The sequence below is a fragment of the Channa argus genome, chromosome 22 (genome assembly GCF_033026475.1).
Source record: "Channa argus isolate prfri chromosome 22, Channa argus male v1.0, whole genome shotgun sequence".
In the NCBI taxonomy this organism is placed as follows: Eukaryota; Metazoa; Chordata; class Actinopteri; order Anabantiformes; family Channidae; genus Channa; species Channa argus.
This window is the reverse complement of record NC_090218.1, coordinates 3,957,733-3,983,055: the sequence shown is the minus strand read 5'-3', so window position 1 is coordinate 3,983,055 and position 25,323 is coordinate 3,957,733. Positions and strand designations below refer to the sequence as shown.

The window sequence follows — 25,323 nt, the reverse complement described above, 5'->3', positions numbered from 1 at the left end:
AAATTTGTAATTGTTGAAATTCCCCCTTACATTTTCCCTTAACCTTCACCGGAGGTTTTCAGAATCACATTTTGCTAAATAAGTGTCAATAATACTAAACTAGCTGTATTATTGCCTATTTGCAATGTTGCTAGATAGGGAGCATATTTGGCAAATAAACTGAGCAGCCTTTTATAGTGAAAACTAGAGATAAGTCACACTGAATGTAAAAATATACAGATCCCCCCCATGACTCCATTAAGGTCTGTCTCTCTCTCTGTCTGTCTCTTTGTCTCTCTGTCTTTCTTTTGCTGTCTCTCTCTCTCTCTCTCTCTATCTCTCAGCATGGTGTAAACATTGTATAGTGTAGATTCGTCCCACTTCTTCTAGTATTTCCTTCAAGCCACATTACTCTACGTTAATTTAAATGACCTGCCTGACAGGCATGTATGTCTCCACCATTAGGGTAAAGAGGGCAGTGGTGGCCCTAAGGCTTAAAAAAGCAAGCTGGTTCACTTCCCAGACTGGCCGTGTAAAAATCCACAAGGTGTAAGTGAAAACGCAGCACCTGTCTCCACCCTCATCATCACCCATGTGGTGCAAACCCATCTGCTCCACCGGAGCTCCTTAGTGGTCACGGATCAGACAGTGGTTGTACTGTGCAGGTGTGGATGTGTGTAACTGTGTCAATGGATCAGGGTATTTCTCAAAAATAGAGGCGGCCTCTCTGTGAATCCAGCCTAATTAATTAAAGGTAAAATGTTCCTTTTTGTGAGTAACAGTATATATAGTATATATATGGAATTCTCCTGGTGAGATTATTGGTAATCTTGAAACAATACAGATCAACTCAAAAGCTTTTTTTGTCTAAAATGCATGTTTCTGAAAGGCTATGCCAATAATGACCTTAGATTATATTGCAGTGAATGAGACTGTATTGATTTCTGCCTGGCTATGATTAATGCCAGGACAAAATTGAAAAGTAGGTTATTGGCACAAGAATTGAAAATGAGCAATTTATGTAATTGCAGGGTGATAGCTACATATATATGTATACATACATATCCAGCCAAGAGTTTCAACATATTTAAAGTAGTCTGTGGGAAGAATCTTTGAATATGAAATTTATGAATGTGATTTCTTTTTAAAATTTTTGGTGAAATGTTTGGTGAAATGTGGTAAAATGTTTGCCTATTTAAAGACAACATATAAATAATAACATTTAATAACCCCAAAACCAAATACAACTAAACACTATTGTATGACCTACAATACATCCAAAACTCTTATCAGTTTGCACAATTATAGCTCTGATATAACCACAGACTGGGGTTTTATTTGTATAACAACACATTTGCCTGTTGTTTACATGTTGGGTTACACCATCCTCAAACCACTTTGGCACTGGGTTAATACTCACTGAGGCAGTGAGACTGGAAGCGGCTGCTTGAAGAGCTCCCAGTGATTGGGGCAGTAAGAAGAGAGCAGCAGTTGTCCTGTAGTAAAGGCGAGATGGGCCGTGAACAATATTTTTTATTTTTTCTAGAAACAGAAGACACAATGGGATTTTATACTTCGGGTCTAATTGCTGTCCAGTCACAGGAAGTGACTCTGCAGCTCATTGATTTGCCGAGTCAAATCAGAGAGGAATTACATGAGCCAATCAAAGGCTTTGATAGCTTAGGGCCAGTGGGGAATCTGAGATCGAACCACACCGCCCCCGTTTTACATTTCCCACTGTCTTTGTTCTTTTCTTCCTTTTTCAGTCATTCTTTCACTCCATTATCAAAGGCCCTGAGATAACGGTTATGAATAGGCGGTATTACCATGTGACTTTTGAGGGCATAGCACACATTTGGCAAGGGGAGATGAGAGACAGAGCTAATTTGTGAAGAGAGATTAGGCCATTCAGCTGCTCTGTACGCCACTGTCAAGACGGCCGATGAAGTTAATTGTTGGGAAGACGGGGACAAATGTTGTTGTATGTTACCATTGTCAATGATAATCAATCTGTAGACCCAGACCCTCTGTTTGATACACAATAACTTCATTATTAGATGTAAAGCATCTCATAAGCATTTATCTTGTCATGATTTTCATAGGTCCTACTGTTGGCATTTTACATAACCTATCAGTATCAAGTTAATTATGACACCTCTGTATAATTGCTATTAACAAATGAGACAATGGTAAAGACAGAGACAGCCTCTGTGTCACAGTGGTCATGTGTTCAGTGTTTCCTGAAGGATGAGAATTTTATTTTTTGTGCTCAGCTCTGAGGGAAAAACGGGGCTTCTGCAAGCAAATTGACTTTTTAGGATTGTTTGTTTTGCATAAAATAATTTTTTTAAATGTAGAATTTTAAGATTTACTAAGGAATTAACACATTAAATATGTAGAGCTATAAATGTTTAGTTTTAATCTTAATCTGTTGCACAGTTTGCCCACTTTCTTAAAGAAAGAGCGACAATGTGTAGAATTATCCACCACCACTTATCACAGTGTTTTTCAAAATTTTACTCAAACATAAAATTTGTCAATGTCGTTTAGAAAATTCTAGACCCTGTGGCTTTAGAGGAAGTGGCTGGTGATGCACTGTCAACAAAAATACCAATTATCCTCCATTAAATACATGCTTGAGCCACAGTGCTGCTCTGTCTAAGAAGTTCCTTCATTTTAATAACCATGTTGTTATTTTGATTAAATCGTACATGCAACATCCAGCTGTTGTAAATAATTACTAAATCACCAGGCGCCGTTTCCATTGGTAAATACTCATATTGCACAATTTGTACTTTGTTAGCAAAGATTGCTTTAAAATTACAATTCATTTTTTTTTTTTACCTTTTTTAAAGAAATTAAACAAGGTGCATTTTAAAGTTTTAAATCTTTAGGTGACGGACTCTGAAGAAACCTTAATAATACAAGTCAAAGGTTAAAGTCACATGATCGGCCTATTATTGCTCTCTTTGTTGTTGAGTTTAATTTATGAGTCAGCAAAATATGTCTCAGACACGAACTGCCACATTTAACAAAGGTTTGGGGAAGTGCTGCATCATACTTCAGCATTTTGAAAGGTCAGCAGGTGAAAAAATATTGACACAGTTGCTACAGACTGGCTCGGAGGAACGTCAGCTGTGGGGAGTGAAGTGGAATGTTACTTTGTGTCATCTACAAATGTGTCATCACTTACATTAGGTTTCACTGACACTGACATCTTAAAATGGTGAATACATGTTCTTTTTTCCTGTGCTGAAATGAGTCATACAGGCAAACTGTGTGCAGATTTGGGTCTGTCCGGGCTTTTTTTATAAACTGGTATTAAAACAGAAAATTCCTGTCTCTCACATGTGTAGAAAGGCTGGAAGTAAAATGCCAAAGAAACAGACTGCCTGGTTTATTATGAAACACTGAGCCAGCTTGACGACGATTTCATGGATCCCTGCCTGACTGAAGGTGCCACTGCTGTTGATGTGCTGAAGTTCAGTAAAGTCCCAGCGACTCTATTTGAGTCTGTGATTCCTTGAACCTTAATGACTTCTCAACCTATTGTGCCTTGGATGTGAGATATGCCCACATCCAGACAGTTCAGACTGAAAGTCAATGAGAACATGCAGGTGTCCGGGAGGGTGTTACCAACATCACCAGTGAAATGTCTGAAAACAAATTAGGCTGGAAAATAGGCTGAAAACCAAAGTACTGTAACTCATTCACTCACTTAAATGCTTAAGTGCTTGGGATAACCCATCTACCTTTAGTACAATACAGCAGGTACACCTCACTGAGGAGAATTTAACTCAAAAATACTTTGCAGGATAATTCTTTAAATCAGGTTCTCCGCATTGACCTTGAATAAAAATGAGGCGTACACGTGAAGGGAATAATTAAAAAGGAGGCTTTCATGGTGACATGTTCAGACTGCGGTGAAACTCCACACACTGATTTTACTTAAAGGAACACTTCACATTTTGGTGAATAATTAAGAACAGTGAGCTAAAGTACAAGATTCAGAAGGAGCTAATCAATGACTAACCCATCTGGCATGCTTTTACATTTATGGCCATCACTTCTGTTTGTTGAAAACAGATGGTTTTATTGTCTGGGTTTCATTACAACACTTGCCGTTGTTGTGCAATTTGAAAGTTTTACTGTGTTTTGAGGGTTAAAAAGCAAAGATTTGATGTCAAGTTTTCGTTTTTGCCTATTGGACATGTATTTATTGATGTTTTTGGAAAATGAAAATTCTGAGGCACAACTACATTATGCTGTGCTCCAAGAAGCATTTCAGCTAATGGTCAACTTTGGACATGTGGATAATATTTGAATCTATTTATTTTAAAATGACTAAAAAACTGTGCTCCCCAAGAATTAGTCCATTTATCGAAAGCATGTGTACTCCTACACATAGTCTTTCTACATTTTCTGTATGTCTTCTTTTATTACTTTGGAAAGACAATCTGTAAATGAGTAGGATGAACTGAGAAATAAAGCTGAGCATGTAGCAAAGTGCCTTAGGATTGGTAAATATCTGAGTAATGGAAAAAAGTATTTTGGAGAGCTGTGTGTTAGCGAGGAACAAAGCGAGCATAAGAAAATAGAAATGAAATGAAGATTTAGCCTCTATGCCCTATCGTGTAGATAGATAAAATGAAAACTAATCAATATGCCTCTGAGCACCTGCAGACTTGTCAGTGGCGTGTGTGTGCTACCTTTTCATGAGCAGTTCGTTCATTCAGCTGGCATTTGTTGTGAGTTTCGTGGTAACCTTCTAACCAAGCACCCAGACAAAGGTTTTAAATGGAGTGTGGGTGTTGAAGGGGTTAATTTGACCTCCTACATGCTGCCCCTGCCTTTGCCTTCACTGAAACACTGACATCTTAATCTGCATTGAGTCATTTATATTCAGCATGGCGCTCTGACTCACTCCAAATCCAGATAGCAGGCAGCTTGTGCTCCTATATGCACTCTTGCTGTATAGCAGACTCCGCATTTCCTCTGCTGCGCACACATGAACACACGCCTTTTCTTGTCTGTCCTTGAGTAGGGAAAATCTGTCCCATTGGTGTTTTAGGCATGCCTGTGTGTGTGCGCGTGTATGTGTGTGTGTCTGCGGGCATGAACGCAAATAATTTGACTGTGCAGAATGTTAGCCCTATTTAAGTCTATTATCTCTCCCTCGATGGGCTCCATTCAGATGAAGCAGAAGAGGGGCTCTTCTGCTTTGTACTGCTGCCCTTTAAATGGCTGCCTATGCCCGTTTTTTTGTCCAAGGATTCTTCTGAAGTGTGGGTGAAAATATACAGGCAATATATGTGTGTGTGTGTGTTTCTGTGTGTGTGCGTGTGTGTGTGTGTAATGGCTGGTGTCAGGAAAAATGGATGGAGAGAAACAGAAGGAGGGGGCTGCTAATAAGAGATTAATGTGGTGAAGCAGGAAGGAAGATGGAGGATGGATGTATGAGGAGATGTGGGGGGTAACAGGAAATGGAGGTGAAGGGGAAAAGAGATTTTTACAAGAGACGATTCATTAGCCTAGTAAAAGGTAAAATGTAAGCACAATAATGTGCAGAACTGTAGCTCAGAACTATAGATTAGTTCTCATGTCATGTAAAATATGACATTTATTCATTCATCTCTGTGTATGTAGTGTTTATAACCTGTGCCTGAAATGTGTGACGGTGCAGCATTAGTCACACAGTGCTAAATTTAGTCAAGGCATTTTAAGAAAAGTGCCCTCTGCATCATGGTTTGCGCGGTGGGCAAAATGCAAGGGCATCCAACGAAAGAGTTGACTTTGCAGTTGAGAAAAGTCACAGTCCTCTTTTCTTCCCATAACAATATACAACACTGAGGCCTGTAAGATTTTAACCTTTTTATTTTCGTCAAAATAATTCTGTATAGTTTTCAAGTTTAATGTGACAGTATCAGAAATTCTAAATTTCCTAATGGAGACAACCATGAAACAACTTGCTTTGTTAAAAAAAAAAGATAACTTTAAAAATGTATATACATATGCATAGTTTTAATTGTAAACATGTAAAAAACAAATATGTTTTAAGAATCCATACTGACATACTCCATTGTATGAATTACTCTACTGAACTGACGATCCAATTAAATGTGTATATTAAAGTGTATATTATATTTTGTAATGCAATTTATCTGTTTTCATGCCACTTTACCCCCCTCCCCCCTTCCCCCTCCCCCCAATACCCTGCACCTGATCTGTGTGCTGGTTATGTAAGGGGCTCCCTGAGGTGTTTTTGTTAGTGGAGGGTCGTACAGGTTCAGAAATAACTCTGAGGAAACAACTTGCACTCAACAGTTTAATGTTAAAATGATCCTTCAGGTGCTGTTTTATTCATGAAATCGATACACATCCATAGAGCATCAGCTTCAGTTATGCCTCATAATGTTTAAAGCCAGGGAGTAAGAAAAGAAACAGACTGAACATCAGTTAAAGCCCTAGAGGAAAAACATGAGAGCAACATCAAAATGTTTGTACTGAAGCTTTTAATTTATGTTTTTATTACGTTCTTTAGAAGCGATTAGCCTCGAAAATGATCCTCTGAAAAATGCTGACGTGTCAGCAAGCCATGTTGGACACTGATGGGAGGACTGTACAGAATTTAATCTGTCATGTGAAGAGAACTATTGGATTTTTAGAAGCCATCAGAGATAAGAAGCAGCCTCGTCACCTTCTTTCTCAATTAGGAATCTATTTTTGGACATGAGGATGTTCTAATGGATTTTCTCTAAACTAGGACAGGAAGTAGTGCCAGTTACTTTGTGTTAATGAGATTTCTCTTAAAATTGCAGCATCTTTGAGCTCTTATTTGATCTTGAATGTGTTATTTTGCAAAAAAGGAAATAAAGCCATAGTATCCAGCACTGAGTAAACTTTATCACTAAATGAGCAGAATTGGTTGGACTCAAATGGCCTTATTCAAGATCAATATATATTTTTTCTCTGTAATGTCAATCCAGGTTGTTCAATCTATGTTGTTCTGATTAGATTATGTTGTTCTGACTTTCAGTTTACTGCATTGAGAGCCATTGTTTTCTCATCAGTGTTTTTAACAGTTTGGACCAGTTTGTAAAGTCTGTTTAAACGTGAACACTATAAATCAATAATCAATCATCATTCAGATGTTTAATGCATAAGATTGAGACATGAAAGCGATTGGTGGTTTACTGTAACATGTAAAGCACTGGTACCATTGCTACAGTCATTTCTGATAAAAACTTTTCAGATGCGTTACAATGAGTGAAGCTTCTTAAGTGTTGCAGTGGATTTGGCATAGATATCAATAAGCAAACTTCTGTTTAAGGTGTTTCTACTTTCCTTCACTGTGAAATTTATACATCTGGCCCCCAGTGTTTTACTGTTTACAGTGTTAATGGTTAATCCTCTGGGAGCAGGAATGTGTTCACAGAAGTTCATATTGATCTTTGCATTGTAGTACTTGTGTCCAAGTGAACATTTTCACCTATTTATGGTGTTAAACGAAAGGTCAGACGTGTAGACAATCCTCACGATTTTTCCTTTGAAGACTCACATGGTAAATATTTAGGTAACTTCTTACAGTGTTGGTGAAAAAGAAAAAGCTAGAAGGAAGATCACTAACATCTTTAGGAGTTAATTCAATAAACGCAAATATATTTAAACCAGATTTCCCTGAAAATGATTGGTTAAGCAAAATGATTATAGATGGACACAACCACTCACATCATAATCCTTATGTTTTATTACCAGCAGAGAAATTAGTAGGTGGTGTTTATCTTTGATAGAATTTAAATTATACTGTTTGATTTATTATACACATTTCACGTTTTTATAGAACTGATCAACATTTTTATAACCATCTGACAAGAATCCACCTACACGCTGGTGAGCTGTCAGACGTCCAGCTTTATTTGTTGGCAATTGTTTTTGTTTTTTCTTCTACCATGTCCTTTCCAAGGTTCTGACGCCAACTTTAAACTCTTATTTCTTTTCCACATAAAAAAACCCAGTGGAAGGTATAAGATATTGGCACATTACATGGCTCAAAAGCTGCAGTCAGTTGACCTTCAAATAACCATATTAGGTGCTAATATTAACATTGTTCATGCAACATTAACGCTAATGAAAGGCTAACGGATTGGAGTGAGTTGATTTGCAAAGCAGAGACGCCCAGAATATTTTAAGAGATTGACAGAGACGGAGAGGGGAGTGGGAGGGAAATAGCAGTAGGTCTGCTCTCAGATCACAGTGAATAAGTTGTGTGAATTCACGGATGGCTTTTAACAGGAACACACTCTGGCCAGGGGAGTTGTTCTCACATGCTGGAGGATGCTGTTACAGCTCACACGCATACTCATACGTACTGCACGCATGAGTCACATTTTTGAAATGACAGGAAGTGGCTGCAACACTGCGATCCTCAGATTTCAAGCTGCAAAAGAATCTTTTGCTACGTGCATCAAGCAGGCGGAATGTAAGGAATGTGGCCCGTGTTTAATTGTAAAATCCTTCATGAAAAAAGACTAAAAGAAAAAAAGAAGGCAGTGGCAAGTTTTTAGACCTCTTTGATTATTGCATTCAGTTTGCAAGTGTAAAGTGATTGAATCATTTAATATTTTCATTAGAAACTGACGGACACTGGTTTTGGAAGCTTATGCCCATATGAAATATTTTCTCAGCTGATATGTCAGCACACTTACTCAGTTGGTAGTTTATCATAACCACCTACAGAAGCTAAAACTTAGGCAATGTACATTTGTGTAACACAGCAGGCCTTCAATAAATACTGCAATAAACATTTTACTGTTGAACTGTACTGCACGATACAGAGCTGTGTATATGTGGAATTTAGCCTGGCCCCATTTATCAAAACTGGGCAGGTGATAGTTATTGGTCATTTGAGGTCAAACGGTCAACCTCCCACTGAAAGGCCCGGAGAGAAAATGGATCCTAACCTGACTTTCCCCTGACCTCCAGCTATGACCCTTCACCTTTAGCACAACCTCCTCAATAAAGATTGGGCGGGGGTGCTGTCAGATCAATAACCACACTGCCAGAATTATAGTCTCATCAGCAATTAAAACATTGAAACTCCTCTTTGAACACTGAAAACAAAACCAAGATCAGAATTAGAAAATAACAGTTTAATAAATCATCCAACTAACATATAAAAAATAAAATCATTTTAACTTTGAGACCTGTGATACACATCTGGGGAGGTGGGAGTCTACTGGGAGGTGCCCAGCATCTGTTCTGCTTTAAAAGTTTGATTCCTGCCTTAGAAAGCGGTCATTTGTCTTGAAAGCTGTTCCTATCTTTGACAAACAGCTGTAGTAAGCCATCATGACTTAGTCATTTTCAGTGTTAAATTATTCCACAGACATATTTACACATTCATAGTCAGCTGTCACACATAACTCAGCAGTCTCACTTTTGTTAGCCAGCATTTGTAAATGCTCTGAAGGTAGACAATGACAGTTAAATATTGATATTTCACTGTCCATAATAATCAGAATTGAAAAGAAGAGTGTGATGTTAAAGAGCAAACGTAATCCATTTAGACTGCTTTATTTTTTTACCTGCAGCTTTAGGTTCAGTTATTATAACAAGAAGGCTTAATGCACCAGTGGCAACCGGATGTTTAATTTGGTGTTGATAACAACATACTTCACGTTTTTTTTTTTTTTCAAACGGTGAAGATCTTTAGCTTGTGATTTTATTTTTTTGTTTGTGATGCTAAGCTTACATTATTGTTGACATTTGATTTTGTCTGCAAGTCACAATGAGACTAGGAAAGCTTTTTTCTATTTTCTGTACAGAGATCTGAGACACATTCACAGTCAGGCAACACAAATAAAACCAGCCAGCCAAAAATCTATTGACAAAATATAAAAAAGAGCCATAAAACTGATTAGATAATAAAGTTTAAAAAGATTCAGGGGAAATAAGAGCTAATGCTTTAATTTTCAATACTTTTTAACTTTAATATGGTCATTTTATACAGTGCTTACAGTGATAGAAAACTTACTATTATCTAGAAGCTTTTTACACACAACTACAGAAACTGATCAAGAAACAAATCTTTCACACGCATAGTGTTATATTGTGATGCAAACTTAGTCAGAATGAGTCCTGTGATAGTGCTGCACCCTTCAGTCTGCCTCCCACCAACAGCAAACACAAATGTCTCTAAAGGAAGACTATTGTTTTCTTTTCTGTCTCTCTCTCTCAATCACACACACACAAACACACACACAGACGTGCGCGCAGATGCACGCACAGAGCCTGACCTTTTACCTGACTACTGCTCCGTCTAATGATGTGACTATTATTAGAGCAGGTCATTACTAGTTATCAGTTCTCTGTAAGCCATTCAACCTCTGTGGGCCAATGTGTGTATATCCATGGTTTGTACACGTGTGTGCGTGCACGTTCCTGCTTGACAAAGCTGCTGCTAGATGGCCTCCGCATTTCAACTCTTTCTAGCAGACTACCAGAAAAGAGTCCCTGATTGCAACATGATTGGCCAATTATTGCACTTTTATCAGACAAGATACACCCCCTCATTTGTTGGTGGTCAAAAGGACGGAATGGATGAGCTGATCAGGATGTTGGGCATTTTTTGCTGCAGTGTATGGTAGCCTAATAACTTGATACAAAATCACCCAAATGATGGGCCTGATGAATATGATTGAACTAAACGTACTTACTGTTGCAGAGGGAAAAGAAAAGAAAACACATGGCTGCATTGTAACAAAATAACAACCCTAAAAAGTCGAACAGCTGCTATGGACTAACCTTGTTCCAAACACAGCAAAATTCTCTATGAGTAATCCAAATCTTTAACAATATGTGCTCCTGGCAACTAAAGCATATTAAAGTTTTAATGGTTATGGTCAGGGGACATAAGTATGTGGTTATACATTTGCCAAACTAAGCGTTCACAGCTTGTCGAACGTTTTCTATTGTAAAACTCAACCTAGAGCAGTCACAGAAAAGTGAGCTTTATTGTTAGTTTTTAACGTGAAGCGTTTTTTACCCATAGTTTGCAACTCATTTTAGAGTCTAGACATGGGCTTAGTCCTTAAAGAGACCCATACTATTTTAACATATTCATACATATATTTACATATAACAGTATGACTGTTAGATCCTAAGGCTTCAACACAGTGGAGCTTGCATTTGGTTTAACTTTTGTAGCCGTCAGTTATCCTAAAACAGCTCTAAACCACAGACATTTTTCCCACTCGTCTACCAGCAGAGGTTGACTTGGTATCCGGTGCTCTATTGGAGATGTTTTAAGAGTATGAGTACAAGTACACAAATCTGAGATCGAGCCCGATGCCTGATACTGACATCGGCTTTGGGACATCCCTAGTTTTGATACAGGTTTTAGAATATGAAACAGCAATGTAAAGTTTTCACCCAAACATTTCTGCTTTGTGACAATGGAAATGATTGCTGATGTGAGTTATAATAACATTATGTTACCACTAGCTAGATACATTTTACTTACACTTTTTTTATATAAGCTACACAGGAATTTTTAAAATACTGATTTGCGCACTCACACTGCTGATGTAAGGGCTTATTCTCTTAAAAAGCCTCAGAGCGAGCAGGGACGGCTTGTTCATGTGACGACCTTGACATTTCCTAGCTCCTTACTTCAGCTCAGTCAGAAAACCAAACTCATATTTTTGCACTGCAGTCCTATAGGCAGCCACATTATCCCAGCCACACCCTGGCACTGAAGGCATGAATTGTGCTTGAATCCTTACTGTGGATCTACAGTAACGCCCCGTCTCAGAGTAAATCTGCTGACTTGACCAATCCTGTGGGAGCAGGCTCTATGATAATGCATATTAATGGCTTACAGAGAAAAGACAGCATATTGTGATGCTGCATTGCTGGGACTGTTTGATAAAGAAAAAGAATGAGATGGAGGTAAAAAAAAAGGCACAATGGATAAGGGAATGCAGCATATGGGATGAAGAGAGATGGAAGGAAAGGCATGTTTTGATTAGATTTTTCATATTATTAACAATAAGCGTAAAAATTCAAACGATTGCAGATAAAAACAGAGAAGAGGGATCATTTACAAAAAGTAAGGGCTGTGTTGACTTTCTATTACAAGTAAAAAAAAATGTACATGTAGACATATCAGCTCCCAACTGTACTGCTGCTAGATAATTTTGCTGGGAGCAGTTGTTTGAGAAATTCAGACTTTGTCATGTGTCAGGAGGAGCAAGGTGAGAAATCCTTTTGTTATGCAACACAGATTTTAATTTTTCAAGAAGGCTGTGTCAAACGATGCCACTGCAGCATAAATAAGCTGCGTGTGCTCGATCTGTACCACTGTGGGCACCAAACAAGAAAACTGGTGGTAACAATAAATGTATTGTAAAAATGCAGGTACCACAGTTTTTTTTCTTAAAGAAAGAGGGTGGTCTTATTGCCACCACCCCCTCCCACATCTGTGCTGTGGCCTTGTTGAATTAATGAGAGGGCTAAATTGTTTCACACTGTACTGTTTTATGTTTGAATGTAGCATTTGTCTTCTGTCTAATGTTCAGAATCTGCAAGCATGATTTTTACACATACATACATATAATTTGTCAGCTGTCATTGGCCTTTTTTTCCTATTGCACAGTTTAATATAATTGCCCAGTGAAGGTAACTTTGCCCCAGCTTCTATCATCACTGTCAAAGAAGTGTAGATAGTTTCAGTTTGGTAAAATGTTTTAAATTCTGTAATCCTGTAATAACTTTAGATCACAGTAATATGTTGGGTGCCCTTATCTACTGGCTCCCTCCTTCTGTACATCATCATGTGCCCCATTTTTCTATCTGTTATCCAAATACACACGCACACGCACACGCACTCACCCATCATTCATACTACTCCACGCACCCAGCCCTCCTCCCAGTGTTATTTCCTGTCTCCATGGGGAGCTGAGGGTGGGTTAATGAGGCAGACGGGCCAGATGATGCTCCTTCTGGTGAAGAACATCCAAAGTTCCTTAAACCTGCATTATGCAAGATCCCTGTGGAAAAAAACATGAACATGAGATAAAAGTTGTTTAAACCTGAATATATATATATATATATATATATATATATATATATATATATATATATATATATGTGTGTGTGTGTGTGTGTGTGTGTGTGTGTGTGTGTGTGTACATTCATTAATACTTTTTACTGTATAACCACCATATGTAGTTATTTGTCAGCTTAGAAATTATTCTTATATTTTACTTGATGTTTGATACAGATGCACCTGATAAAATGCAAATATAAATGCCTTGCATCAATGAAATTCTAATAAAAATAATGTTGTATACTAGTATTAAATCTATAATTATACACAATACTCAAAAAAACAACAACAAAAAACCAAGATACTTTCTTTTATGTACAGATTTTTGCAAAAGGCTTTTTTTGCCTAATGGACAGATCAAAGTTGCTATCACTGCACAATTACATGATAATAAGAGCCTGGTTTTCCGTTTACCCAACTTATAATGAATTCATGTCCTTGTGCTACATTATTTACCTCTACTGTACACCATTCCATCAGCACTAGTTGTAATAACAATGAAAATGTTACCTCGTTGATGTTTAGCTGGTACAGTATATGGTGCTCAGCAGGGGACGGAGGACAGATTTTCTGATGCAGTTTGACTCAAGTCTAATATAAAATGTAAACACACACACACAAAAACACAAACACACACACACCTGCACACACCTACAGGGATTCTCATTGATGTGGATAGGTTGCAATGGGGAATAGAGTTGTGCTGCTACTGCACCAAAGTCGAGAGTTTGATGTTGGATCCAAGCAGGTGTCGCTTGGAGTTTTTGTTTATTCCAAACCTTTAAGAAATATGAGGAAACTTTAATGATCTCCATAGGGAAATTGTTTGTGACAGCAAAAAAGAAAGAGGACACAGTAGCCTATATATTAAGTAAAGCATAAAAATTCAGAGACAGTTCACTTATTAATTGAAGCCTCTACCACTACTACTCTCCTTTCGGCTTATCCCGTGAGTTCAGGGTCGCCACAGCGGATCATTGTCCGCATGTTGATTTGGCACAGTTTTTACGCCGGATGCCCTTCCTGATGCAACCATCCCCAATTTCTACCGGGATTGGACCGGCACTGCATCGCTGTGGAGGGGGAATGAGCTGTTAGGGGTTCAGTGTCTTGCCCAGGGACACTTCGACATATAGCCAGGGCCGGGGATCGAACGACTCACCCTGTGGTCCGTAAGCAACTGCCTTTACCAACTGAGCTATAGCCGCCCCCTGAGCCATAGCCGCCCCCTGAGCTATAGCCGCCCCCTGAGCTATAGCCGCCCCCCTATTAATTGAAGCCTCTGTTCTGGATTATTAGTGAGTGCCCTACCAAGTCAACTGAGGTTCTTTAAATTGATAATTGTCACTAAAATCTGAATCAATTTAATGTCCCTGCCACAGGTACTCAGAAACAGTTTCACCACACTGCAAGTAAGTGAACAGCAGAACTAAACACATAAATAAACAGCAGCCAGCAGCTTTAATTAATGATATCTACACTGACAGTGAGTTCACCTGCTGGCACTCACAACAGACTCCTTGTCTCAGTTTTGGTGACAGTCTGCAGGTGCTTCATATCTCTCTGCTGAGAGATATGTGCTGCTATTAGCTGAAACTGTGCATGAACTGCAGTAGTGTGTTTATACTGAAGATGAAAAAACAGGGGTCTGCCAAAACATCCATGTCATCACTCCTTTCTTCAATGATAATCCAAAACACTACAAAACACAGTACACAATGTCTTTTGTAATCTGTGCACTGAAAATATGGTGTTATTTGAATGTTTTGTATTATTCTCACTGACAAAGTTTATTCATCAGTTTGATTCACAGTTAGTGGCAAACTTCATGCATGTTTTTAACCTCTTCGTGTTATGTTGGATTCTGAAGCCTCAGTTATTACATGTAACACACTTAATGGATACAACATACAAGAAGAAAAACCCTTTTATGAGGAAAATTATTTCATGTGTATTAATGGTGTATCCCTGTACTGTTGTTGTGCTGTGAAGGGAAGCTGGGGGGGTTTTCTTCAAACTACACAAACCTTTGATCTGGATTTGATGATTATTTGGAAACTACAAGAACTATTGTGAAGTCAAGAGAAGAGTATTAATTTAAAACTGTATGAATTAATAGATAAATTAAATGTACGTTTGTTAATGTCAACATTTTCACCAGGAGGGTTCAAAGCTCCTTAAGGTAAAGCCAGCAAAGACCAGGTTTTGGGAGCAAAAGCACTTTGGTTAGCGATAGGGGAAGGTCGCGGTTTAGGTTAAATGTTGTGTCTTAAGTAACTGTTTAGCTTTTGTGCATTAAATCAGTCTACAGTATTTGCCTAGTTTACTGTGAGGGGCGATGGGGCACTTTAAAGCAACCTCTGAGTTTGGCTCAAATCAGTGCAAGAAATTAGTGTTTTGATTGTCATAAAGTATGGTGAAAGCACATAGTGACTGAACAATTGATGCAACCATCTTGGTGACCTTTCTAGACATTATTAATAGGTTACTCACTGACACAATTTTTAGCCCTTTTGAGATGAATTGGAAACCGCTGCGTGATTGTACAGAAGGGATAAAAATGAAATTACACTCAATCATGGTGACAAATACAATGTAGCAACCCAGAGGTTAATAGCAGGGCTACAGATATATTTTTGTTACAGACACTATATTGCAGGTTAGTTCAGGTGCCTTGGTCTGACATGGTTGCTTGGCTTTGATTCTTTTTGTAGTTATGGCATGGAGAATTCACTCTGCGTTAAGCCTGCACTTAATCTGAATACAGAGCAGCAGTGTGAATACCAAATTTAAAATTGAAATGGTATGTAGTTTTACATAGGTAAATGTAGTTTCACATAGTTAACATTTATGATATGGTACAAGAATGGCAATAAAGAACATCATGCACCCAGCATCAACTGAGCCGCTACAAATCCACAATCTCTTTTTCTGTTTGACTGTGCCGCAGAAGGAGCAAGGAAGTAGTTGGGGAATGAGAAGATAAATCCTGATACCGAATGGTGTTGATACTGCTTGTTACTAGCTGTAATGAGGTCGGAGTCACCGCTGTCTGTCTTTGATGGAGATTTATACAAAAATGAAGCCCTCCAGCTGTCTTCCACAGCACATACCAATAAAGATAGATCTGGTTGAGTAGGAGTAGGTGAAGGGTGACGGGCATGAGACAGAATGTCACTGGTCTGATACAGGGGTGAAACAAACATGCAGGTGCACTGACATTGTGGAGAAAAGTGACTCTTGGATGGTTAAATGAGGCAAAATGATTTGTACTTATAGTCAGCGCCTATTGTCTAGCAGCTGACTGTCACATTGTGAACACTTCAGATAATGTCTCTTGTTTGTGATGGCTGATGTTTGATTGCATCTACTGTATGTGAGTCTATAGCTGCACAATTTCAAAGAGACAAATATTACACTTCTAGCTGCCACCTTTCCTGGTTTTGGCCGTATCGATTTGGTCCATAATTGTCAAAAGGACCATAATACCAGGACTTTAAACAATGTGTGTGTGTGTGTGCATTTGGAAATTATGTTGTAAGAGAAATTTCTTGTGTGTATTGAAGTGTCTTGATAGTGATGCCACTAACAGCATTGGCAGGACAACAGCATTTGATTGCTATAGTTGGGTCTAAAAGGTTGCATCCCCTTATTTTGAAATGGTTTTATCAACATAAAATTGAATGCACAATGAGCTGGTACAAATGTGCAAAAGTTTTACACCCAACTGTACATCTAGCTAAAAGCTCCAACTGTGTTTGTAGAGCTGTGTAATGTATTTTTACATCCTTTCTTTCTTTTGTCTTCTTTTAAATCAATATATTTGTGTGTCAAGCAATAATTGTGTTTTAGGTCATACAGACTAATCTTCGCCCGCATTGGCAGCACACTGTGCTGCTAACCATTTTATTTGTATATGGACTCTAGATGTGACACAATTGTCAGTTAATATAGTCACTTTGGGATAATCTGGCATTAGTTCAGGGTCATCAAGCTGTAGCATCATCTGAGTTTGTGAAAGTGGATTATTTGTGTGAAAGTGAAGTGCAATATTCTATCCCAAATTATATACCACAGCAGCACAAGTAGGAGTCCCAACCCAGTCATCTGATGTATAAATCTCTTTGCCTGAACCAGCAGGGAGGCTTCTTGGAACCAAAAACCAATTAAACACACAGGTTGAATCAATTCACTGTACCGAGCTTTACTGAAGTGTAGCAGCAGCAGAAGAAGGAGAGAGAGCAAAGGATCAGAGTTATGCACCACTGTGTCAGACAGCATTAATAGCTGAACAAATACAAAGAGAAGAAAGCAATGGGCCGCTGGGAGCAGACACATTCACAGTCAACGGGGAGGGGAGAAAGCTGGAAAAGAAAAGAAAGACACAGGGGGGATGTATACAGTACAGTTTCAGACTTGAAACAGACCCGAATTGTCCTGTGAAGATGGAAGGTGAAGTTTTACCATGTATCCCTTCGACAGGTACAAAGTGAAGGGGTCTCGAAGAATGGCTGGTTAAGAGTAGTTATCCATACAGCTGATTTTTTTCTGATCGTAAAATGGTGGACCCAACAAGATCCTTGGCAGTGCTTGATCTCTGCAGTAAAACTGCAGTACAGTTTATGTGGCCAAATGTTTGTTATTTTCATATATTTCTTGTGATAAAATAGCAGTGCCAAAATGTTTCCTCACAAATTAAGTGAGAGACAGAGGTTTCTCTAGGGTTTGTTGGATCAATATAATCAGTGAAAAGGATATAATTAGCATCCTTTTGAATAACAGAAAGAAAATAATGAATATTCAATTATTATTTAATACTAGTATTGAAATTTCTACACTGAGAGCTGAAAGAATACGATATGATTGTGCATTGATTTGGACTAAGAAAACAATTCATGTTGTGTTATGTGGCATGTAGATGCACTGGGTTAGGCTCATTCAGGGTCTGAGTTTTGATAATGCATGGTGTTTAACTTGATTATCACTGCATATTTCCCAACAATAACGGTGGATGTGAGGTTGTGTGTGTGAGAGAGAGCATTTGCAGTTTCACATTTGGATTAAACCCCAGGAGAGGGTAGGGAAAACGGAAAAATCTTCTTTCTTTCAACAGTAATTCTTGGTAACAGTGCTGTTCCTGTGTCTATTTATGTGATGCAAAAGTGGGCTGTCCACACCCAGATGGCGTTCGTTAGCGATGAGGTGTTCGGCCTCAGCATTCAGTCCCTCATCGCACACACAGTGCAAACCTTGCCCACACACATACACATACTCCTCGTTGGGACTTTTGTTGCTCCCTGTTGGAGCAGCCCAACACAGAGGCATCATGTTCAGGCATAGCTATCTCCTCATTAACCCTTCCATCTGGTTGCAAGTGTTTTAAATGGAAGCATGCTTTACAAGCACTGTCACTCAATCACCACTTCCTGGCTGAACACAGGTTGTGGGTCACTCTCTCATGTGGATTGCTGTCTCATTTTCTCTGTCTCTCGCTTTCTCTCTCTGTAGCTGTGGTTTTCTTTAACCTTTCAGCTTTGTTCATCTCAGAGGTTCAGACTGATAATTAAAGTTGATTGTTCTTGTTTTATTCACATATAAACTTTGGAGGGTCTAAATACTATGTTACAGTAACCCATAACACTCTCTTATTCATTTTTAGTGGCCAGTACAAACTACCTAATCTGTTGTATTTCGCTGGAGGACAGTCTCAAATTAAGAGCCAATCAATCTTATTGGGATATTACCTAATTTTAACAAACTTACATGTAGAATTAAATATTCACATCAAGTCAATCCAATTGCATTAACAGCACGTCTCCATCATAAGAACATATTTCTACTGAACTAATGTTGTTCTAAAATGGGGGAAAAGTGGTTGTTTTCCTCCTTTGTATTTTGTATTTAAGGTTTTGTTTTTTTCCTACACATATTCTGCAATTTAATAAAGTGTGTGCATATACATATATGTTAAATTAAATGTAAATTGCATGAAGAAACAATATTTCTCCTAAAATAAGACAAGATGCTTTGAACCAGATTTATCGAATGACTAATTTCTATCTGTAGTCCCTACCACATACTTTGTTTGTGTGTACTGTATGTGTTTGAAAAGTGCTTATAAGTATGAAGGTCACTGCATGTTCACCACACAAGGGTGAAAGCATTTTACTACATTAGTGTTATATTAAGCCAGTTTGGAATATCAACACACACTTCTTTTTTTATATACACCCTAGCAAGAAAAAGACAATCTGGATGGCTTGTCCTGTTCAAAGTATTCCAGAAGCTACTTTCTTTTCCAGATGATTCTTGCACACTGAGAAGGAAGTTCACTGTTTCTGCATCTTGTCCCACTGCAGTGTTTTCTTTTGATTTGTCGGCCTTTGTAGGGCTTTTTCTTGGCAATTTGGCAGCTGACCTGAGTTTCCTACTCACAGTGTCTGTTCACACTGGTTTCTCTCTTGATTTCTTAATGATGTAACCAAATTCAGAAAAGTACGGTGTCTGTTTTTGATGGACACCTTGGGCAAATGTGCACCGTGTTTTCTGTCCTGATTGAAACCAGTTGCAGTATTTCTCTGTAGACTTTAGTGTACACCTTTTAAAGAAATCTGTAATTTCTTGGCTAAATCTCTATTCTTCTCATCAGAAGTATAGACTGATGAATTTCTATGGAAAAAAAAAAGTCACTCTAGCTATGGAGAAGGAACTCATTATAGACTTATATTCCTTACTGTAATGTACTTACTGTACATTAACTTAATTATGATATTTTAACACCTGGGTGCATGATTTGTTTATTCGCATTCGCATTTCTGGAAAAACTGTTTACTAGAATGCCACGGATTTTTCAGGGTTAACCTGAAACCCTAACCCTAACACTGCTGACAACTCCACAGACACACCCTGGGACGTCATCAACCCCAGAGAGGCCTTCCTCACATAAGGATGTCTAGCGGTTATGGATATCCATAACAACTAGCAACACATGCCATTGTCATCTAATAATACAAAACCAAAGCTCTATGCAACCAAATGCAAGTATCCCTTATCTGTATCTTTTTCTAACCCTAACCGCTCCATCTCTTTGACTAACCCTAACCAGGTTAGAATTATTCAAGTTTTGTCTTACACTAGGCAAAAGTTACTTGATATTCTACCTACATCTGGGTCCACCCTGAAGAACACCTGCCTCAGGGCTGTATCTAGTTTTAATTCCTTCGACTACTACAAAAAGTCTATCTGACCACAAAATAAGTAAGTAGTCTCTTTCCTACAACTGTTTCAGTCTCCTGGAGACTTTATCTAGTCTTCCCAATTCAGAGCACTTATAAAGAATGAGACCAAAATTCCAAATAAGCTCACCCTAAACAGGACTGTGGAGATGCACTGTAGCTTGGAAAAATAGTGACATGCTCCAGCCTGTGCCTTGCCTTTGCTTCTCCACAACAAACTGCCCAATCGCTGGATGAAGCAAGAGAGTAATTGAGATAGATTAATTCCACTAACTCCCATAAGGGATTGCAGCATTTTCTCTTACTTTTCAATTTTTTACAAAAGCCAGCAGAGGGAAATAAATGCCTCCTGACATTACCTGGAAATCGTGGCAGTTGACGCTTACTTAAAGTTGTAAATCACTGACCCCCCCAGCACCACCTCCTCCTACCCCAATGTCTTTGCTGGATAACTCTGCAAATATATTGTTAGCTTTTTGATATTTTCTGCTTGTCTGAGCTGCTTTCAGTGGCTCCTAAAAATAGGAAAAACATATCAACAGTGGTTAGTGCAAGGTACTAGCATGACAGAACATCTTAGTTGAGTGACAGCAGTAGTGGGACCAGACCACATTTGTAGCAATGTGTTTATGATACATTTTGTTAATATCTAATTATTCAAATTACTTTGCATCTCTAAGGCATATTTTAAAAAGAGATGTGATAATGAAAGAGTTGTCCTTCAATAAAAGCGCCTGTGGAACCAAATCTAATACAACAAATCTAATCTCTGCTAAGCTTTAAACTTTTAGTTGTTCTTGACAATTTGTCAAAAAACTGTCAACTCATTTCCATACTAATTTTTTAAGGGGTAATTGCCTGGCACCAAAATGGCCAATACAAGTTCTCAAATTGGTGCCAAAATGGCTGCTAGTGTAATGTTAGTTTTCACTCTAAATATTAGAAAATGTTGGACTACAACTGTGCAGAGATAGTGGTTTGTTCAGGGTATGACACCTTAAGGGTTAGTTTTAAATAGGTTTAGCCACTAAACAAACGTACTAACCTAAACCCTAGTCTCCTATGAGAGTCCTGCACAAACAACCTACATAGTCAATATTACAGGCTGAACATTATCTATGGATGTGCTCACTAATTTGAATCAAGTAGTTGTACTGATTTTGTTTTATAAAGGAAAATTTTGAAAGACCTGATTAAAATCAGATTGTTTTATGTGTGTGTGTTTGATGGAATGACAGAGAGCCTACTGCCGAAAGACAGACATCGTAGGGATTCCACTTGAAGCTATGCTTCATGCAGGGTAAAAAAATTATAAAGCAAAACCAACTTACTTATTCTTTTTGCCTTCTGAAATGAAAGCTAGTCTTTTTTTTTTTTTTTTTTAAATAAAACCACATGGGTGGATTAACAGGACTAAAACTGTCATGAATTGGAGTAAAGACTGTGACGTAATGGAAATGCAGAGAGGGGCTAGGAAGGCTGAATCATGTAGGGAGAAACTGGGTGAAGCTGCATTAATGGAGGAAGGTAATGAGTGCATCTCATTTCTGCTTTGTTAAGGGTACAGGGATATCACTCTCTGTATTGCCCTCGCTTGATGTGCTGCCCTCTTGTTCACCTTTTTCCTGAGTCACAGCTTTGATTTACCTCCCCTCAACCCACGTACACACAGTGCATTTGATGAATATTCATCTGTCCGTCTCCCTGTTTACTCCATTGCTTTTAAAATAGAGCTTCAGGAAGGCCCTGTGTATGGGTGTGTGCGTCCGTGCATGCATGTTCTCATTGAGTTCCATGCATCTCTGAGGATAAGCGAATCTGACAGTATCAGCCGAAAAAGAACTGTTGTCCTCAGACTAAGAATCTTCCAGCTCTTTTAGTGTGTATATGCATGCATGTTGGTGTGTGTGTTTGTGTCTCTATATTACTGAGGGTGAGTGTGTATGAGGATATGCTGTCTCAAAAATCAGTGATGCAGACTGTTTCTTCTACCAGTGGGCTTCCTCTTCCTGAATGCCCTTTCCTATGATGTCCCAGTGTGAGCGCACACGTGTGTCTGCTCATGTGTGCACTTCTGTGACCTACAGATCCTATTAATGATAATTTTCCTCTGTGTGTAGCCGGTCAGGGCCCCTCAGCACAGCTCCAAGCTCGGCTCGCGGCTGACAGCAGACCAGCAGCCACCTGACTGTGTAGGGAAGGGGGAGGCCTCATCGTGCATCTCTTCCCCCAGGCCCAGGCTGTGCTTTCTGACCATCCACTGAGTAATAAACTATTAGCTAACATGCTAAAAGAGCTCCATACTCCACAACTGAATCCTATAAAAACACAGAAAATCCTTTTGATATGATGTTTTATTACATTATATATGTTAAAGATAGTGCATATGTACTTGCAAATACCACATACCTTAAAGTACAATTAAATGTTTTTTTTGTGTAAAATTATCCCATTATTTAATTATTCAATTCAATTCAATTCAACTTTTTTATTATAGCGATAATTCACAACAAAGTCATCTCAAGGCACTTAATATAAAGTCAAGACTATAAAGATGTATAGAGAAAACCCAACAAATCCCCCTTAAGCAGGTGCGGGGTGGGCGGCCATCTGCCTTGACCTGTGGGGGTGAGTGGAAAGTGGAGTGAGAAAAGAAAAGAGCGACAAAAAGCAACAACAAAACATCAGGCAGGTAGGACCAGTAGCTGCACACTGGAAAACACACAGTTCCAAAGCCGGGGACACCTGCAGAAAGGGACAGTGAGGGAGACAGAGAGGGAGAAAGACAACTATGGAAAAAAGAAGACACAAAGTTAATGTCATACAGACTTGACACATGCTGGGTGAGAGGGGAGGAGAGAGGGAAGAGAGAAAGAGAGGAGCTCAGTGGACTGGGGGGTGGGTCCACCAGCAGTCTAAGCTTATAGCAGCATGACCATAACGAAGTATAAGCTTTATGAAAGAGGAAGGTTTTAAGCCTAGACCTAAAAGTAGAGAAGGTGTCTGCTTCCCGAATCTGAACTGGGAGCTGGTTCCACAGGAGAGGAGCTTGATAGCTAAAGGCTCTCCCTCCCATTCTACCGTTGGAAATTCTTGGAACCACAAGTAGGCCTGCATTCTGAGATCAAAGTGGTCTACTGGGATGATATGGTACTATGAAGTCTTCTATATATGATGGAGCCTGACCATTCAGAGCTTTATGTGTAAGAAGCAGGGTTTTTAATTCTATTCTAGATTTAATGCGAAGCAAATGCAAAGAAGCTGGTGAAGGTGAATTATGATCTCTCTTGCTAGTTCCAGTCAGCACTTTTGCTACAGCATTTTGGATTATTTGCAGGCTCTTTAGGGAGTTACTGGGTAATTACAGTAGTCCAACCTAGAAGTAACAAATGCATGGACTTGTTTTTGGGCATCACTTTGAGATAGGATGCTCCAGGTTTTGGCAGTGTTCCGTAGGTAGGAGAAGGCTATTATAGGGATTTGTTTTATATGTCAGGAAAAGGACAAATCCTGGTCAAAAACTACTAACTACTTTTTCAAGGATTTTAGAAATCAAAGGGAGATTGAATATTGGTCTGTAATTGGTTAAAACACCTGGGTCAAGACAGGATTTTTTAAGTAGCGGTTTGATTACAGGTATCTTATAGGCTGTGATAGGCTGTGATGCCTGTTTTTTAAAGATAGATTGATGGTATCTAATATGTATGTGTCTTTTAAGGGTAAAGCTTTTTTGAGCAGTCCAGTGGGAACAGGGTCTAGCAGACAGGTTGAAAGTAGTCTAAGAGTGATTGGGGCAATACTGATGATTCTAGCACTGTTGTACTTGAAGATCTATCACAATATTTGGGGGGAGGATCTGGTGAAATCTTTCTCTACTAACTACAATTGTATTCATATTATTAATTCAACAATGTCATGAAGCCATTGCTGCTCAAAGTTAGTTCTGTTGATTAAGAGCTCAACAGAACTATGGTTCTCAGTCTGCCTGGACACAATGCTGAAAAGAAACCGGGTGTTGTTCTTATTGTCCTCTTAGTGAGGAATAATATGCTGTTCTGGTGTTACGGAGGACATTTTTGTACATTTTTAAACTTTTTCAAGGCTAAATGGGATTCTTCTAAATTAGTGGAACGCCACTTCCTTTCTAACTTTCGTGTTGCCTGCTTTAAGTTTCGAGTTTGTGAACTATACCATGGAGATCATCTCTTCTGGTTGCCTTCTTCTTTAGAGGGACAAAAGTAAAATATGTAAAGCTTCGCTATGTGTAGTGAGGCTGCAGAATTATCAACAACATAATCAACTGGTACAGGAGTAAGGAGAAGTTAAGGTAGCTAGTATTCTCCAGTAATTACCACAAAGAGTACAAAAAAACCCATAAGTAGTAGTCACAGTATTTAAATAAAAATGGTCTTATCAATGCACATTACCATACATTAACAACAGTTGTTCACACACACACACACACACACACCTGGCACTAATTGTGTCTGACGGTGTCTGTGCTCTGACCTTGTTTATGAAATGTTCTTTAGTTAACTCAGCTACTTTTTTTCACTGTTCCCATTGTCAGCATATATGGTGACATTGCTACATCTGTGGGTGCTGTTTGACAAACAGGTTATGGTGATTGTATTTCTCCCACGGCACTGCTGACTGTTGACACTAAGCTACTCATGTTCGTGCACTCAAAATCGTAGCTTAACCTTTGGCTGTGCACAGGGTTAGCCATGATGAGCTCTACAAGGCAGCACTTGTGGTCAGTCTTGTAAAAGACATTTGAGAGCTGAGTCTATGATACTATACAACTATATGCGACCGTGGCGCAGGAAGGTAGAGTGGTTGTCCACCAATCTCACAGTTGTTGGTTCAATCCCTGGCTCCTCCGGTCACATGTCGAAGTGTCCTTGAGCAAAACACTGAACCCCAACTTAGTTGCTCCCGGTGAGTGTTGGCCAGCTGCATAGCAGCTCCCCCATCGGTGTATGAATGTGTGTGTGATTC

General features: G+C 38.8%; 1 protein-coding gene across 7 annotated transcripts in view; it reads left to right on the top strand.

Moving 5' to 3' along the window:
• Positions 1 to 25,323, top strand: part of LOC137107790 (glutamate receptor 4) — a 92,195-nt gene that overhangs the window by 5,350 nt on the left and 61,522 nt on the right. The gene's annotated exons all lie outside the window — the stretch shown is intronic.